The following is an 18,974-nucleotide window of genomic DNA, read 5'->3' as shown; positions in this document are numbered from 1 at the left end:
ATTGAGGATTTTCTAGGATCCCAGTATCTTGATCAGGGAGACCTCTCCATGCAAAGTGGTTCTTATATCACGGCTTTTAATGTTCTGACGGGTAGAAATTGCAGGAGGTGTTGATGGAGTGATGGAGTGATGGTAGAAGCATCTCCATCATAACGGCATCTAATATAGTAAGGGTGCTTCTCCGTTGTACCCATTGTTGGGGCTGCTGCCAAATTAGAGATTAGAAGCGAAGGAGTACAACAAGGATGTTTGTAATGTGCAATGAAATCTGATTCAGAAGATTCGGGGTGGCGACCGATCACCATTAATAAGGGCTGAAGTGAGGACCATCAATTTGCATATTGATCCAATGTGCTGCATCAATATCAAGTGCACTTGTGCCAAACATGGTTCGGCATCCATTTTGGAAAACCCAACTAAAGTAACAAATCTTGTCTTTATATAGTGGGTAGATCGAGTCTCTGGTTTTGATGTGAAAAGAACAATCTTTTGGGAGTCATTTTACAAAAAGTGTTAATTGCTTGGAGGGCACCGCCAATGTTAGCACTTCCAATCAATTATTGAAATCTCATTAATACCTTTTTACACACTGATTTGCAAGAAGTGTAAATACTGCCTGCTATTTGAATATGGTAAGACACATTTTACATTGGATTCCTCTGAAATCAGCTTCCCTTTAACAGGTCCCAAAATAGGCGCATTCCATAGGAATACATTGGGTTGAGGCAAGGATGAAAATATCCTGTCGTCATAAACCAGGCAGCTTTACAGACGGAAGTGGGAATGGCAGGCATGAACGGTAATCTCGTCCTGTGTCCCCAATCCGCCTGCAAAACATATTTTCCTTTAAAACGAAGTGTAAAACACGATGTAAACTGCTTACATCTTGGGTTTGTGCCTTGCTTTTATGCTCTGGGGGCTTTGAAATTGACCCCCTTTTTGCGTCATACAAAAGTCCAGAGAATCTATTTACTTCACAGGTTTTTGATGATCAGCTGCATTTTAGGGTTATAACCATCATTCAGCTCACGGCCAAAATCCAAATACGCTTGCGCATCAGAACACGGGTAAAAACAGAGAATGGACTATGACATCAACCTACAATGATCAAATCCAGTGTCCAGTGTTTTATTTTGCGGACATTTCGTTGGTTTTGCGGGCTTCCCGGCCCTCCGGCCTGTTTCCTGCACACCTACCCCTTATCCAGGGGGAAAGGGGGAGAGGACCCTGTCCACGTTATTAAGGCGCCTCCTCCATGCTTACGTCGTCACCGCCATAAAGGATGGCAGATTAGGACACAGCTGCTCCACGAGTACTAACAGCTCACAGCGCGACCACCAACTCTGCCACAGATGTCCACCGCCTTGTTTTGATGGGGCACTCATTGCTCATACCAATCTTAATCCTGCATGGACCGACTTAAGCACCCCCCAGCGACGTGTAACACAAATGCACCCTACGCAAGAGGATGCATTACGCCTGACAAATGCTGTTGCACTCACATACAGTGACGTTTTGACCTGGTGAAAGTCAGACTCCGCCAGAAAGACAAAATATACGTCCTCCAAGTACAGTACACTCATATGAGTCATCGAATCACTCAAAACATCTATCCTCATGGAAGGGAGAAAGGTCTAAGAAACTGTGGAGATATGTGCTATATCAAAACGTGCTCTCCATAAACACAATTAAGTCCTCAAGAAATGTATAATTTTAATACCTAGCAGCACAAGAGATGGAATGCCTCCCCAAAGCGCAAAGTTCACCAAATCTCAGTAGACTCAAACTGGGAACCTGAACCCTTATGAACAGATCATCAGTAAAAAAGCCAACACACAGCAGCTAAAGGAAAATGAAGCTTCTGACGTCATTTCCTATCATACAGATAAAAATCCTCACTGACCACATCGGAGGAGCCGAATCACGCAGTGAGTAAGAAGAAAAGTCCACACACCAAATTCAAACAACATGAACTATATATTGCTGACAACATAAGGTGAGGTAGTATTTTTCTGTGCTCCACCCAACGGCAACAGCCCGCCCTGCAAACCCGGCATCAGCAATATGCTTGCTCATACATATGCACAACTAGCGACGTTCAGCATACAATAACAGCAAAGCAGACAGCCCATGCTGCGCAGCGCCTGCTCCCCAGGTGTTGTAGGGGGCATACCCACTCTGTTCATGAAAACCCATTTTCCAGCCTATGCCAATTTGCCTGGTGCCTTTCTTGCGTTAGTGGGGCCCCAATTTAGATCACCACATATACTTGTATTTAATGTAGATTTTGGAACAATGGCCACATATTTACTTTCCCTTGCATCGTTATGCCTCAATCACGTCACTCCATCGCCAGTGCACTCATGCATGATGCCACTGCCTTCATGTATTCAGGCGGAAAGTGGGCGGGCTTCTCAGACGGGTCAGTCACGCAGAGCTTCTGGGACACTCGATTATCCCGGTCATCCCCTAGGAGACATGACCGCTACCACAGCAACTCTAACATGCCTGCAATTTCTCTAAGTAAGCAGTGACCACAGTGCATATTCCTCTCTAATCCACACAAGGGGATGAAGGAATCACCTGCCATGCGTACACGCTGCTAAATCTTTCCCCGGTACTGAAAGGCATTCAGATTGTTTTCCTTCTTTTTAAATCAAAGGCCACATACTATGTCCATCTGGATTTGTAATCACCTTACCCATCAATGTAAAAGTAGGCTTTAGTCCCCCAACACAGAATCCCATCTGAAAACGGTGTACTGGCCTCTAAGACCTCATCTGAAGCCATTAGGCCTGGATCCAGGAATGTTCATCTGGGTGGGCCAGATTTGTGAACATGGGGATCCAATTTCCATTGGGTGTGAGCGTAGGAGTACCCAAAACACATTGAGACAGTTTTCCTACATCTGTGATCCAGAAAAAAAATTCTTCCTGGATCTGGAAAAAAAACATGTGCACCCCTCAATTGGTTTAGTCTGGTTTGCTTTAAAAGGGCTGAACTCTGTGTTCAAATCCAGGATATTAGGCCTAGGTCCAAGACAATTACTCACAAGACTACTTGAATGTCTGATCAGGATGCTTGTAAGGGGTGCACTCAGAGGCAGATTTAAGGCAAACGGCTTCAGGCGCAAGATTGACAGAGGTCCTAGGTTAGGCTGGGAATGTGAGTGGAGCTTAGGGTAGGAGTAGTTAATGGCTGTCACAAGTGCAACAATTGTTTCTTAAATGTTTTTCGTGACAAAGTGATTTGCTAAGGATCACTAAATATGTTCAAGTGGGAAATCTGCTCTTGTCCTTTGTCCACTCACCCCTTCCAAAATCACTTGCTCTACGTTACCCATTCCAAAGTCTTTTGCTCTCCTCTTCCATCCACTCCCATGTTCCCTTCCATAAAGTCCCACACTACTTTGACATTCCTTTCGCTACTCACTTCAGCCTCAATTCGAATGCCCCTTCTCCATGAGGAAAACTATTTTCAAAGCATGAAAAATATAAACTGTATGCTGCAGACAACCGAACAATAGCCTGAGAGATGGATCCCAATTAATCATGCCCTAAGAACAAATGTTATGCATCATTTTCAACACAATGCAATAAATGAGCTATAAAAACAGTACAGCGAGAAAGAGAAGCAAACAAAATAGTGTGACATCAATTTACCTTCCCATACCTTCCTATCTGCTATCCCCTTTCTATTCTATCCACTGCTCCTTCATCTTTCACCCCCAGGCACCTTCCATCAGCCCACCCTGACCCCCATTCCAAACTACCACTACTCCCACCTACCCCCACCCTGCCTTCTTGGCATGGCTGGAGAGAATCGAGGATTATGTCCCCTCTTCCTCTGTGAGGGCTGAGCAATGAAGCTCCCAGTACCTATTCAATCTCAGATGGTAAACGCTCAGTAATGCCTCCCTGAACACTGTGGCTAATCCCAGCAGGCCACGGAGGAGGTGCTTCTGATCCTGCCATCTTGTGATGAAAGGCAGACAGCTCTCCAGAGTACTGCAGCAAGGACTATGATATTTTATTTCGTACAAAATGACACTTTGAAGCACAAAATTGCACTTTTGTTGCATTTTTGCAGCACATTTTAATTGAGTTGTTGGTGTGAGGGAGTGTTAGCATGGAGGAGAGAAAGCCAGGGCTGGGGGTGCTGATTAGGAGACAGATGATGCAGGTTGAGGGGTTGCTGATTTTCTTTAGAGCGCCAGGTGTGGCGTGGCAGGTGGGAGGGGACCAATATGTAATTGTCTGGTACATACTGTTTACAATATGCAATTGTCCATGATGAATTCTTGCATGACGTGCTCGATTTAATTTGCTGTTGAATTGTGCAATTGTGTTTAATAAATGCAGCCTTATCTTTTCCAAGGTTTTGTGTGTGTGTGTATGTCTGTCACATTGGCAGTCCCTGACCCCTGCACTGCCTATCCATTAAACCACAAATCAAGATATTTTAGAATAGATTTTACTGCAAACTGAATCACTTCTAGGGGCAACTAATTTTGGCAGGTAAGGAACAGTGAGATTAAATGATTTGCCCAGGATCATACACTTAAGTGGTAAAGCCTGGATTTGCGCATTGCTTTAAATTTAGATACTTGACCATGCATCTTCCCAGCTCAAGTTGGTACAAATATGTGTTGCAGTTTGGTTTGCATACATAAAATAATACTACATTTTATTCAAATTACTTCAAAAATGCACAAGTGACATGATATATCAACACGACAATGTTTACATCACTGTAGAAACGTGTTGATGAAAAAGAGTAAGGGGTCATTTTGTTTTGAATCGTAAATTGCATGGAGGAGACATTTGCACATGTTTGTAAAAGGGCCCCTCAATGAAATTTTAATTGTTTCCAAGTACTGGAAAAGTAAAAAGTAAAACACAGCGAAAATTGCATTTGCTCTTCACTTTTCCATTACATGTCTGGAAAAGTGTAAATCCCTGCCACAACTGACGATTGTTTGAGCCACCTACAATAGATTCCTTTGTAAAATGCTGGCTTTTACCAGGTGCAAAGGTCAGGCAGAAGGAATCCACTGGTTTTCCACCAACATAAAAATCCATTCTGCTCTCCAACTTCGCCTGCCAAATTATACAAAATGATGCAGCACATACAAAGTGGCAGTAAATGCTGCTTTTAGCGCCACTTTTTCCACTCTGCTTGACTTTGGAAAATAAACATCTATTGTCTGCTGCTGTATCCCTGACTCATCCTGAGTCTTTTTGCAGTTTTGCTTTGTGGAGGAGGTGGCTTTCCATTCAAAACCTTGCCCCTCGGCGTAGTGCAGCAGTGTTTCTACGTGTTTGCATGGGGCGTTGGAGGTGAACCTAGCCTTGCCCCCTGCACTTCTATCAACAATCAGGATAGCAGTGTGACGCAGTCGGGTGTGGTGGAAAGGATCCATTACGCAGGCCTTGCAGTTAACTTGGACTGCATGAAATGGAGACATGAACACTGAGTGCAAAAAATCAAAGAATATACAAGCAAGTGTAAGGGACACGAACATCATCAGCAGTAGGCACGTTTTTAATGTTCACCTACTACCTGCTTACTGTTTTGTTGACTCTGCTGCTATCAATTCTCACAATGGCTGTGGGAAAGTTATCGTACACTGTCCGAGGAGGATCTGTGACTTACGCTGTAACTAGTGCCTTGGTGGCCACACTAAAATGTAACCAATGTGGGTAGACAGACAGGTGTTGAGGTCGCTGACCACGCTGGGGTGCACTTGGTGCATTTCCGACTATGGACACATTATACGGTGCAATCTTTTGACAGACCAATTTACTTGTTAGTTGGCTCACTGACCTTTGAGATTCCTTGGTAATGAAGCCCAAGTCGATACGGAGGTTGGGCTTGCGTAGTGATACTATATGCAAGGGGCTCCGTGTCTGAAGTCGTGTGCGCATGAGGAAAGCGCAAAGGGATGCTCCTAAAAGGAAAAAAGGGAAGAAGGACATGGGGTCCTCAAGGGTGTAGTATGGCCAATAACTAGCCAAGGATTTCTGGTTATTTTTCTGGAATTGGGAACGTTACCACTATTCCCGCAAATCACAGTGTCCCTTTCAGAACAGTAATACCCGACTCCAGTGTGGCTACTGGGATGAAAAAAATGATAAACCAAGAAGTAATGGACGTGGATGCTGATCCAGATATGCAACAGTCCTGTTCTTCCCAATCATTAGAAAATAACAGATCCTTATTGGCACTCTGTAAGTCCTCGAATTTATCTAACAGCCCCAACTTGGAGGCTCTGGTGTGTGGCCAGGAGGGGATACTGGCTTCCAATAACAATTTGGGGGACCCCAAGCAGCTGTCTTCTGCGAGTCGATATGGTGGGGTAAACATATACTCCAACTTGCTGATTGCTAGGATGGCCAAGGTCGAAGACTTTTTTTTCTCAATGTTCTGCAATGGCTACAGACCAGTGGCCATTAAACACTTTGATGGTTAAATTGTTGGATCTTAGCACGGTGATCCATTCGACCATTTTTGTGCCCCAATCGTGGCCCTCTCTGCTTTTGATCCTGCTGCTCCTGACAATTACCTGGTCAGGGCCACTGAAACTGTACCAGATTATTTGGCAAAGGGTGAACGTAGGGAAATTTTGGTTGAAACAGGGGACATGGTTGTGGTTACTGCCGATGATTCTGATGTGACCTGGAGGTCCCAAGACTCTGTTAACATTATGGCCTGGGCAGAGGAGGATGCATTAGAAACTTTATGTGTTGAAATATCCATGATGGAAGCTACCCCGCCAGTTCGCAAAACCAGCCAACCCAGAAGGGAGCGGTGAGGGAAAGACTTGGACAGGCTTATTTTACCCACCTGGCCTCCTACCTGGGCGCAGGGGTTGCTCCTCCCACCCTATGACAACATACCTGTAAAGGTCCCTAAAGTATTCTAAGGTCTCGGGTGACGGTTCTTGACGTACCATGTCCCTCCTTGGCCCCATGGATAAGTGGGCATTCCCTAGGCCCGCTACCTCCCTCCCCTCCAATCCTGTTGGCTCCAGGCTGCCCCTGGGTAAAGTGGTTAGTGGGATTTGTGATGGGGCATTAAAGCCTCCCCACGATAGGCCCAGATCTTCTGACCTTCAAGCTTTCAAGCTTTGGTGGGATGAGCCCTGGGGTGTCCACACTGACCGGCCACTGGCTGCTAAATTCTTCGATCTTGCTATTTGCCCCTATCCATGGGTAGAAACTCCCCACAGGGCTTCACCCCCAGTACAACCACATGCCAAAATGGAGCTTTGCTCCTATAGTGTGGCCACTGGTCACAGGGTCGAGGGTCTGTTGAGTCTTGGCTCTTCGGTAAAGCTAGAGGAGATTCATACTACCGATAGCCCATTTTTAAATAGAACATCTCTCCTCCGGATACGGGCATCAGTACCCTGGCTATCCACGATTACGTCCGACAATATGCTGCAAATTGAGCTCCCCAAGTGTGGTAGCATTGCTAACTAGGTCTTTGATCCGTTTTGCTTCTCCTATTGTGGTGTCTCTATTGTGTGGTAATGTCAATGTTTTGTTTAACCTGGGCCTGAAATTAACAGTCTGTCATGAACTGCTGGCCATTAACCGATCACTAGGATTGGGCAACTCTGCGGCATATAATGCAGATTATGATTGCACTGAGGGGGCTCGGTGGGTGGATAATTTGCACGATGTTTGGATCTCCCGGCACGTACTGGGCGGCGAATACTCTGGTTATGAGGCCATCTCTTGGGCCCCGCCGTCTGCTGTTGTGGGCCCTCATGATACCCTGGTTGGTGGACACTGACTTTTTAAGACAGCCAGTTGGAATACTCAGGGACACAGTCACTTACTGCACACTAATGGGTCTGTGCAGGTCCTGACAAATTTTGATGTCTTTTTGCTACAGGAGACTTGGTTAGATTGCCCCCTTCAGGTCAAGGGCTACCATATTTACCAGTCCTTAGCCAAGAAAGGCTCTAAGTGAAGGCCCTTTTGTGGGACTTATAATTGGGATAAGGCACCATTTTAGCTCCTGCCAGGTTGTGACACCCACTGTTGAAGATAATGTTCTGGCTGTGGAGATGTGGCAGGAAGAAGGATGTGATGAGTGGAGAATGTTCGTTTCAAACGTATATGTCCCTCCGAGTACCAAACTCCTGGATGAAATCCAATTTAGAATTGGAGAAAACTTGGTGTCACATGAAGGGCACAACGTTGAGCACCTTATCCTCCGGGGGGGGGGGGGGGGGCATCCTAATGCTAGGTGTGTCAATGGCACATAGTTTGCCTCCATCAGCTTAAGTCATAAATAAGAGTATGATGGTCCAAGGGAAAAGACTGGATTCCCTTTTTGAGATGGTGTGAATTACACATGTTAAATGGCTGGACCAAGGGTGATACCCGGCCAATTATAACATGGGCCAGGAATAACAGCCAAACCACCCTTGACTACTTCTTTGGGAACAACACCTGTCTCACGGTGGTTGAAGATTTAAGTGTTGTACCTATTGAGTATAGTGACCATAATGTACTTGCACTCACTATTAATTTGCAACATACAGTGCTCAGTACTAGTAACTGCATTGGTATTCTACCTAACCACGCCGGCAATTGTGTTCGTTGGTGTAGCATTTGCATAAAGTGAGCAGGATGATATCTGATCTCTGTGATGAGGACATTGACACCTTGGGCCCCATGAGTTATAATGAGCTAGAGGAATGATCAATACACTTGCTAATTGATTTTATGGTGTCCGTTCATGATGAGCTATTTTGTCCATTTTAATGTAATTTTAAGATTATTTGATTATTTAATGTTTTATTCAAAGTCTTTATACACTATGTATACACTATGCATTTTGTATGAAATGTATTTGTAATAGGGATAGTGATTTTAGTTAGAACGTAGCTACATCAGTTTTGCGATTTTAACACATGATGTCATGAAGTCAATAGGCGTGTCTAACCAATAGGTAATGAAGTGCGACAAACTGTGTATAGTATGATTTGTCTGCTTGTCTGATTGATTTTATTGTAAATTGGTAATTTGGTGATTTTGTACATTTATGATTTTGTGATTTGCAAAGGTTCTTTTGGAACTGAATACAAATAAAATAAGATAAAATAAATAAATACATAATACCCATATGATTGTAGCTTTATCTTCCCCATCCTAAATGGAAGCCTACAAGTTCCAGCATGCAAATTAATAAAATCACAGACACAAAGTGAAATTAAATGCATGACAAGGTCATTTTTTTACACAGCTTGTTCTGTACCCCATAATTTCGAATTACCCAACAAGCACACTTACATTTTCAGTTTCCAAATGTTCCCATCTCATGGTCAGCTCGTACCCTTATGGCGGTTCTTGGCAAACACCAATCCCATGCCTACTCAAAGGCCCAAGCTGTTGGTTTTGCCAATGCCTGTTGGTTTCAGTAAGTGAAAGTGTATATGCCCAGATGTGGTTGCCCTGCTTGCTAAGCCTAGTCTAAAAAGGCCCTATCCGAACATGTATTTAAAAAAAATAATAATAATAAACAAACAAACAAGCAAACAATGTGAAGAAAATAATACCACAGCAATGGTCCCTGTCATTTGCCTTTTCTCATCTCTAATCCCTTCCTGTTTTAAATAATCTGCTGCTGAGATTCATTAAACGATAAAACCTCACTAGGAGGGTGTGTGTAGCCTTGGCTGTTTGTATTTCAGGGTAAAGAGACAGAGAAGGGGGACCCCATGAGCATTTCACCCTTCACCAACTGTTAAATCCACCTCTAATTGCACTCTGGAGGTAATATTTTAAATAATTCTTTTTAGGTTTAAATGATGTGCCCCTTTTATACTTTATCAGCAACATTATAGGAAACACACCTCTCGAGTTATTTTCCAGGTATTGATGATTAATCTTCTGGGAGGCACAGGTTTATTGGTTTATTGGGGGGTGGGAACAAGCCTCCCGTCCCAGTACCTTTTACCACATTTCACTGGTGGGATCCCACAGTAAGTAATGTCCACTTACGGAACTGTCTAAACAGCCGGCACAAAATACCTTCTCAACACAACCCAAAGTAAACATGGTGTATTCTGTTTGCATACAAACTCTGCTAATAGTTACTCAAACAGTCTGAGGTTATCAAGTCAGTACATATCAGTTTGAATCATTAAAGGTTCTGGCAGGGCAGGCTAGGCTTCCACACACACACAGACACGTTTGAAGAAGAAACTAGTCCATACTTGTCATCCAAGCGTTGACATGTTCGGATAGGGACTTTTTAGACTAACTGTGAGATGCAGCTTTATTCACTAGGCATAGCAAGCAAGGCACCCGCATCTGGGCATATACACTTTCACTTACTGAAAACAGCCTGCATTGGCAAAACCACCAGCTTGGGCCTTTGAGTAGGCATGGGATTGGTGTTTGCCACTAAATCTAAGCCAGCCACTTTCCTACGACCCCTTCTCATTTGCACTGTAAACAGACAATAGAGTTTAGATTGTAAATAGAACACTCTTCTCCTGGACCACTCTGTCTATGCACCCTCCGCCTACTTGCTTACTATATGTTTATATTGTGTTGTTGTAAAGCTTATTTTAACTGTATTATATCTGTGTATTGCTGTAACCATGTAACCTGCGCTTAAAACATGAATGTATCTTGCGCCCTGATACCCTCGGGACTGGTGCACATTTCAAATAAAGAAAGAAACAAACAAACTGCCATAAGTGTACCAGCTGACGATGAGATGGGAACATATGTAAACTGATGTGAGTACCTGGGCATATGATGCCACCGCCTGGCAAATGTCTTTCTAATAGCTAAGCAGAAGCCAAAACTGTTGGCTTTGTGATGGATTCTTTTAGACAGGACTCTACTGCAAGGAACAGATGCACAACATGCATATTGCTTATAAATAAAAAGGCTACAGACACAGATTGTTAGCAGATTTTCTATTACACAAGGAGCTCATTTACAGAGGCATTTAAGACATTAAACACTCAAAAGAATGCATATATATATATATAACACTGGCTGGCCCTATGCAGCACGAAAGTTGGTGTTACTTTGTGACAGAGCTTGCTCAAAGAGTTCCCAGGAGGGTATGTTTTGCCAGTGAGGGGCAGGTAGTTGGTGGGAATGCCATAGGGATTAACATGGCAATGGGATGTGAATGTGTTTGTAAATGGCCAAACACACCCATAGGCTGTTTATGCCACCTCACCTCACATGCCATTTCCATCCTATCTGTGTTCCACTGCAGGAGTTCTGGCTTACACCTAACAGCCCAAACTAAATAAAGTATGGATGTAAGTCTCTGAATCAATCATAACCACCAGCATTGCTTTGGTCACCCTACCGGGCCACTGTTTGCAAATCAGCCTTCGCCCTGCCACTAATGTAAGTGGTCGTCCCCAAACTGCTAGAGAACAAGGTCTAAAGATGCCTATGGTGGCTTGTGTTCCAGCTTAGTGGGGACATGGCCTAGCAATTGAGAAGTAACTGAACGTTTGGTGGCAGAACCAAGTCTCATTCGCTAATGGCTTGTCCCCTTCTGTAATGGCACAGACATACCAAAGAATGATGGCATGGAAGGCTGCCCAGAGCAATGTCAGTGTTAATGTTTACTTCAAACTGTTGCATCTATCATTTTTTGATTTTAACACACTCTGCCCTACAGAATTATTTTTTTCTTATTAGCACCCTTATTTTTGTCACCTATAGTCAATTAGTAAATGCAGCGCAATATACAACTTGAATGTAATGTGTAAGAACCCTCAGTCAGTTGATGCTCCGGCTGCAGAAATCTGTGTACAAGCAACATCACCTGTCATTTATTATGTAATACAGTTAACCATTTTATTAAGCATGATGGGAATAACTGGTATATTCCCACAAAAAAATGAACATACTTTAATTTACAGAAACCAACTTGTGTTTTAAGTTTAAAAAATAGCTACATTGTAATTGAGATGTTGGAAATGGGGGTAAGATGAACAGTGCAATAAAAAACAAAAGCAACGCAGGATCTTGCCAGATAGTTGTGGGCAGCCTGCATGAGCAATTGTGGTGTGAATGGCCATCCATCTCACTGGTCATTTGTGTTTTCATGACTGTGTGGCATAAATCATTGTCCAGGCAAGCAATACAATTCTGGCCAGGCCTCCTGCAGTCCAGCTTCTCGGAATGTTAGTTGCACTGAAGTTGCTGCCTCATGTTTAGAGTGAAATCTCCCTTGCACAGGTCCGGAATGGGGCATACAATCCATCTTGGCACCAGTAAGAAATGTGGCCCACAATACAATTCATTACTATCTAGAACAGGCTGTTTGAGTACTATCCAATGTGGTGTTTATGGGCAAATATGTTGCAAATAATGCATTTGAGGCGTTTTTGTTAATAAGATTGATTAGAAATTCCCCTCTCATCAAGTCACTTAACAGCTGCTTACTCCCAAGCACTTCACTCTGTGGTACTTCAAGCATGTATCCCCCCATAACACCCTCCCTTCTCGCTTTCTGCACTTGCACGTTTTGAATGCTCACAAGGCCTAGTACGTCCGCCTCTATCTTTCATTGTTATATTTGCATTTAATTCCCATGTTCCCTCCCTGTTGCCCTGTGGGCGCTTTGAAACTAAATTTACAAATACACAGTAAAAAAATAAATAAATAAATAAAACACATTTTTTTAACTTATTAAACAGGTCTATTCTGCCCCCCAAAAAATTATACATTCTACAAGAAAGAAAAAGGGTCCATCCTACAATCATGGCTGACACTTTGGGCACTCCCCTATTGCCCTTGCCTGACCCGCCTCCACCCTTGTCACAGTGTTATATAACATCAATGGCAAGGGCTCCTTTTTTGGGTGGGGGGCAGTGAGTGGGCTTGGTGGGGCCTGGCCTCCCTGCCCCCTCTGCTGGAATCAGGCCTGGAAGCCGTCATGGCGAACACATGCTTCCTTTCCATCTGATGGTTCAAGGACAGTATATAAGCAGCTATTGGTTGAAAGGAAGAAAGACTTGTCCTCACCTTTGCTGTTCTTTACCTCAAAGTGTGCCAATGGTATTGTCTTGCCTCTATTCCTCTAGGGATATATCGAGCTAGTTTTGAGATGTGGTGCAGTTTTGTCAGTGAAGGACCGCCCATATCTTCACAGCCAAAAGGCAATACGATTAGTTGATGCCTCCATCCTGACAGGTTGCAATGCCACTCAATTTAAGCCTTGGAACTGATTTTCTGCATACTTTGACCCCTCCAGTTCATAATTTAGAGTTTCAGTCTCTGAAAAGTGAACAATTTTATTTGAAGATTGCTTTAGTACTACCATGGGGGTCGTGTTGAGGTCATGGGGATCCGTTTTTTTGGAACCACGTTTAGTGGAGAACATGCCGGGATCCGCGAAGTCCTCGAGGCCTGCATGGTGCATCATACTTCTAACTTTGAACTTTGTCTGGTCTTGAGCAGATGAAAGTGGGATTTTATCTCTGAAATGCATCTGGTTCAACGTTTGCTTCAACCGTGCCATTTTTCATGGGAGGTGATTGTGATGTTCTGAATAGTTATCTAACCTTTGTGGTATCTCTTAACCTTGTGTTGGGTCTGTTGAGAAGCCGCTTTGAAACGTGTTTATTTGTATATTGATAATTTATAAGGTGGCCGCTGCTATCACTGCCAATCACTTTGTGGCACCTGATTCACAGCAAGGTTCAAGCAGGTTGCTTCTGGTACCCATTGGTTAGAGAGGATGAAGTTTGCGTTGGTTCGGAGGGCCGTAAGGAAGATGTGATAGGTGGCACGCTCACATGTCCTCTGCTTCGTCCCTTCTGAGCTTGATTGAGTTAGTGATGGACTTCGAAATGTATCATAAGCAGAAAGGGGGATTTAAGGAGCATTTTTCTGGAGTCTCAGTTTGCCTTAACAAAGTTTATGGTAACAGAAGCGATGCAGCATTATTTCCAAACCTGGTTAGTGTTTTTATGCCAGAGGACCTTATGCAGATTGCCACTGTTGGGGCCTCCTCACTGGAAGGGTTGGGATTGGTGATTATGGTTGTGAGTTTACTTTGTTGAAATGGCCGCCTGGTTGGGAATTGAGTTTCATATCGTGGTGAGGTGTTAGAAGACTAGATCACCCATCTCACCAGGATGAGGAGAGGTTGGGTGGATTCCTTGTATTTTCTTAGGTCATACGTTCCATTAGGCTCACCCAATGTGCCAGGGTTCTCACCTTGCTGTATCGAAAGGTATGTTGTCTGTTTGGTGGAAAGACACCTGTTTTGCTGGATTTGCGTCCTTCTGTGAGGTACCCGGATTAGATATGGCGAAAGGAAAGGAACATTATGTTGGCACCAAACACTGTCACAGATGTTGTGTATGTTGTATATGGCACTCTTTTGCCCAGTAGCCCAGATTTTTTACTAAGAGTTTGGCATAGAAACTACAAGGATATGCGTAGCTTCAGTGTAATAGCCACTTCTAGTTTTTGTGTTTGTATTTGTGGGGAGTTTTATCAAGCTCTTGCTTATGCCATCTTGTCACTATTGGAAAGTCCCATGCTTACAAAGAAGGCAATGCAGAGCATCTAGCACATTGACCTGTTCTGGCATTGCATGTGTGTGTCTTCAACGTAAGGTCGTAAGGTTAATTTCCCCTTACTCCCATCTCCCTCATCCAGTATCACCTCTATTGAACAGTGATGCATCGTTAGAATCTTTTGATTTGATATCCCAAAGATGAGGTAATCTGGCGGCAACTTCCCTACTCCTTCTACTCATGTGCGCCAACAACAGTGCCATGTCTACAACCAGCTGAGCGGCCATTTTCCAAACATTACTTTCAGAAGCTCTGCTGGTTTGCAGCTCTGAGAGGATACAGTTGTTGTGAGTTCAGACAGCAGTAGCTTCCATCAAATGGCTGACTTTTTCTTTTAAAACAGTGCTGTCTGATTTGTGTGGGTCTTTATTTGCATTGCATATCCTGGGCCACTCTCTGCCCACCGCATCTCATAACCCTTTGGCACATGGAGGTCAGCTGTTCTTGATAGTCGACATGTCCTAACCGATGTCTGTGAGACAATTAGCAGTAGGTGTTTGTGCATTTTGTGCACAAAGATTACAACTTCAGATATACACATCCCACGGCATGACATTGCCGACCTCATTACTTCTAACCAAATGGATTTCCTTGCCGTAACAGAAACTTGGCTACACCCTGAAACAGGACCTACCCTATAACTAGCTATCCCAGACACTTACACAATCTTCCGAATGGACAGAAGCACCGGTCTATCGACCACCATGACTCATCTCATCCTTTGAGGAAGGCATCACCCACCTTTTGACCCAAAACACTAAACCGGTCTCGCAAATCATATTACTCGCAGATCTTAATCTAGGTCTCTATGATTCTAATGATCCTTTTGCCACCACTCTAGACAAACCATCACTCAACTCAGCTTCAAACAACATATTAACGAACCTACCCACACCAAGGGCAGAACACTTGACTGGTTGGCCGACCATAACTGCTCCATTACAATCCTTAACAATGTGCCCTGTGCCTGGTCAGACCACCATTGCATCACCTTCACCATACTGAAAGGCGCCCACACTTACACTCAGACTGACCTTGCCCCTTAATCCCTGTCCAGGAATAAACACAACATAACACTAGATAACCTTTTATCTTTGCTACAGCTCATCACTGTCTTTCCCCACAACTCAGACATAGGCCCATCTTCTCTGGTTGACCTGTACAATGGTACTATGGAACAAGCCTTAAACAAAATTGCCCCACTAAAGTTAAGAAAGGCTAAACCGGCTGCCCACTTAAATAGATGGTTTTCTGCCAAATTAAAAGCATTATGCAACGTCAAAAGATCATCCGAAGCTATCTGGAGAAAAATCCCCCTCAATTCCAAACAAGGAAAAGTTCTCCACTGCTACGGCTTCCTACAAAGCTACCATTTCCAATACCAAAAGAGAAATTTATAACGCTAGAATCCAGAATACAAAATCAGTTCCTAGGGAACTCTTCTCTATTTTAAGAGAATTGGAATCTCCTGTGCCACCCACAGAAGACTGTATCAAGGACAAGGCATGGTGTGCTAATATCCAGAATTCCTTATTAGACAAAATATTCTTACTTCAAGCCAAAATCGAGTCCAAAAAGAATAGCTCAACCACCAGTGACCACTCACGCAAACTGCCTGTACCTCAATTGCCCTCGTGCCACCCATTCCATTGTCCCCTGTAACCACTGAAGAAGTGGTAAATATCATCTTGGGGCTCAACCCCTCCAATTGCCAGGGAGACGCCTGCCCAGCTCCAGTTATTAAGGACGGAGCTAGAGAGTTAGCACCATTCATCACTGCTTTGATTAATTCATCCTTCAAAAAATGCTCAGTCCCCAACAATCTTATAGAGACATGGGTTATGCCTCTCCTCAAAAAACCTAACCTAGACCCAAGCATACCAACCAATTACAGAGCCATAACAACAGTACCATTGCTCCTAAAAATACTAGATAGAGTAGCCTATCTACAAATTCAAAAGTATTTGGAAGATAACAACCTTCTTGGCCTGCGACAGTCCGACTTCAGGCCCAGGCACAGTACAGAAGCCGCCCTCTTGCACTTAAAAATCCAAATGGAGGAATCCAAAGATAAGGGTAATCTGGCCATCCTGCTACTGCTGGACCTCTCAGCAGTGTTTGATCTTGTCAACCATCAGATCTTGACAAAACATCTGTCCACTGTTGCAGCATTCTCACCAAATGCTGCCAGCTGGATCCAATCATTCCTCTCATATAGAACAACTAGGGTCTTTGATCCCACAGCCTCAGCTGACCCAGTACCCATCCACTGTGGAGTCCCTCAAGGTTCCTGTGTTTCACCTTCGCTTTATAATATTTTGACTAAGCTACTCTTTGATCATCTTGATAACCTGGGTGTCACCTACACTAATTATGTGGAGGACACTCAGGTCATCATTACACTCACTGATTACTATGAAGAAGATACCAAAAAGCTAAATGAAATCTACCTGGAAATACAAGTGTGGATGGCTACCCACAGCCTCTGCCTAAATAACGAAAAAACAGAACTTATGATAGTTGGAACCCAAGTCTGTCTGAACAAACTTGACCCACGGTACAAAACATTCAACATTGATGGCAACATCATCAAAGTCGCCAAAGAGGTTAAAACTCTTGGCAGTTACTTAGATTCCACCCTCTCCCTTAAAAAACAGGTAAATTCTACTGCTTCTACCACAGTATATACCAACAAATTAATCAATGCCTGCAAACCCTTTCTGCCCAAGAACAGTTGTCTCACATTAGCCAGGGCTCTGATCTTGTCCAAACTGGACTACTGCAACACCCTCTTCCAAGGCAACACTGATCATAATCTGAATAGATTACAAATTCTCCAGAACAATGCTCTCTGCTGCGCCTTAAACATGCTGCGTTCAAGTCATATCTCTGCCACTAGACGGGATTCACACTGGCTACCAGTACGTGACAGAATCTTTCTGCGCATACTTGTCGTCACACATAAATGCCTGTCAAATACAGCCCCGCAATATCTGATTGGTAAATTCTCGAGACACCGATCATCTAGACCCACCAGATCATCATACCTACACTGCCTCAATATCCCCGAATTCAAATGAAAACGGCAGGGGGGTGAGTTTCCCAGTGTGAGCTGCTAAGTGCTGGAACACCCTCCCTATGACCGTCAGAGCTGAACCTTCCTTCTGGACTTTTAGATCCACAGTGAAAGAATGGCTCTTCTTTAAGCAACATTAGTTCACTTTTCAGCCAATCTCAAACTGCATCATCCCTCATGAACGCCAAACTATTGATCACTCCCCTACTGTCTCTTACCACTGTCCGTCTGCTGTGACACCAGTATTCCCCTCCCCTCTTGATTCTGCATTTATAACAACTGCTCGCCAGACTAAGGAGTATTGGTTCCAAGCTTACGGTTCTCTGTTGCCACGTTGGTGCCATATTGACCTTCTGTATTCCGGTCCTTATGGCACTGCCTCCTCCGCGCGATCATAACTATATCAAATTCATATATGCCGATTATCTCCTATTACTACCTTGTTGCCACATTGACCAACCTGTTACCCGGTCCTTATGGCTTGTCACTTCACTCGATTGTAACTGTGACAAATTCAAATATGCTCACACGTCAAGATAGCTCAGGCTTAGGTGAACTCTACACATATTAAACTAAACCAAACTAAACAAGAACAGCCACAGACTATTTTCCCTTTTGTGAGTGTCCTGCATTTTGCACATAAGTACATTTTCTGATCTTACTATTACTATGCTTTGGATATTGAATGTATCCCGGAGCAGAACGCTTCTCCCACACCTTAGGTGTAGCTGTCTAACTCAGTTCTAAGTGTCAACATAGTGGAGGGTCATCAATTGTCAAAACTATGACCTCCCCTCCACTGAGAACTAAGAATGCAACATAACCAGTTCTATGGAGTGTGCCGAGTGCCCACCCATGAGGGCCTATAAACTTGTCCTAGGTCTCTGCTTCATACCAGAGGAGAATTATTCCTTTTGAAATGTGTATTGGGACCGCCCATATGGAAGTACTGCACGAAAATGCTGGGCAATTCTAAACAATACAATAACAGCATCCCGAAACACGTGTTTCTGTCTTGTGTGTTGTGTTCGATGTGGTTATATAGTTGTGGAAATAAAATAAACCCTTTAAATGCATAGAACAGTTGCACAAACCAAAGAATTCAAGAAAATAATCAGCAATTTGCTTAATTCCCAATAAATGAACGACACATCTTCACTCCATCTATAGAAAGTGCAAGTCGTTGAAAGGATCTAAATCATACATGTAATTCCAACCATGAACAATTCACTTGGAAACACAATACTCTCTTTTGTGCTGTCTCTACATATCTAGTATTAGTATTAGGGGATCCAAATCATGATCGAT

Source organism: Ambystoma mexicanum, chromosome 10 (assembly GCF_040938575.1).
Source record: "Ambystoma mexicanum isolate Mex_15411 chromosome 10, UKY_AmexF1_1, whole genome shotgun sequence".
Taxonomy (NCBI): domain Eukaryota; kingdom Metazoa; phylum Chordata; class Amphibia; order Caudata; family Ambystomatidae; genus Ambystoma; species Ambystoma mexicanum.
The sequence above is the reverse complement of the archived record's forward strand: the minus strand, read 5'-3'. Positions refer to the sequence as shown.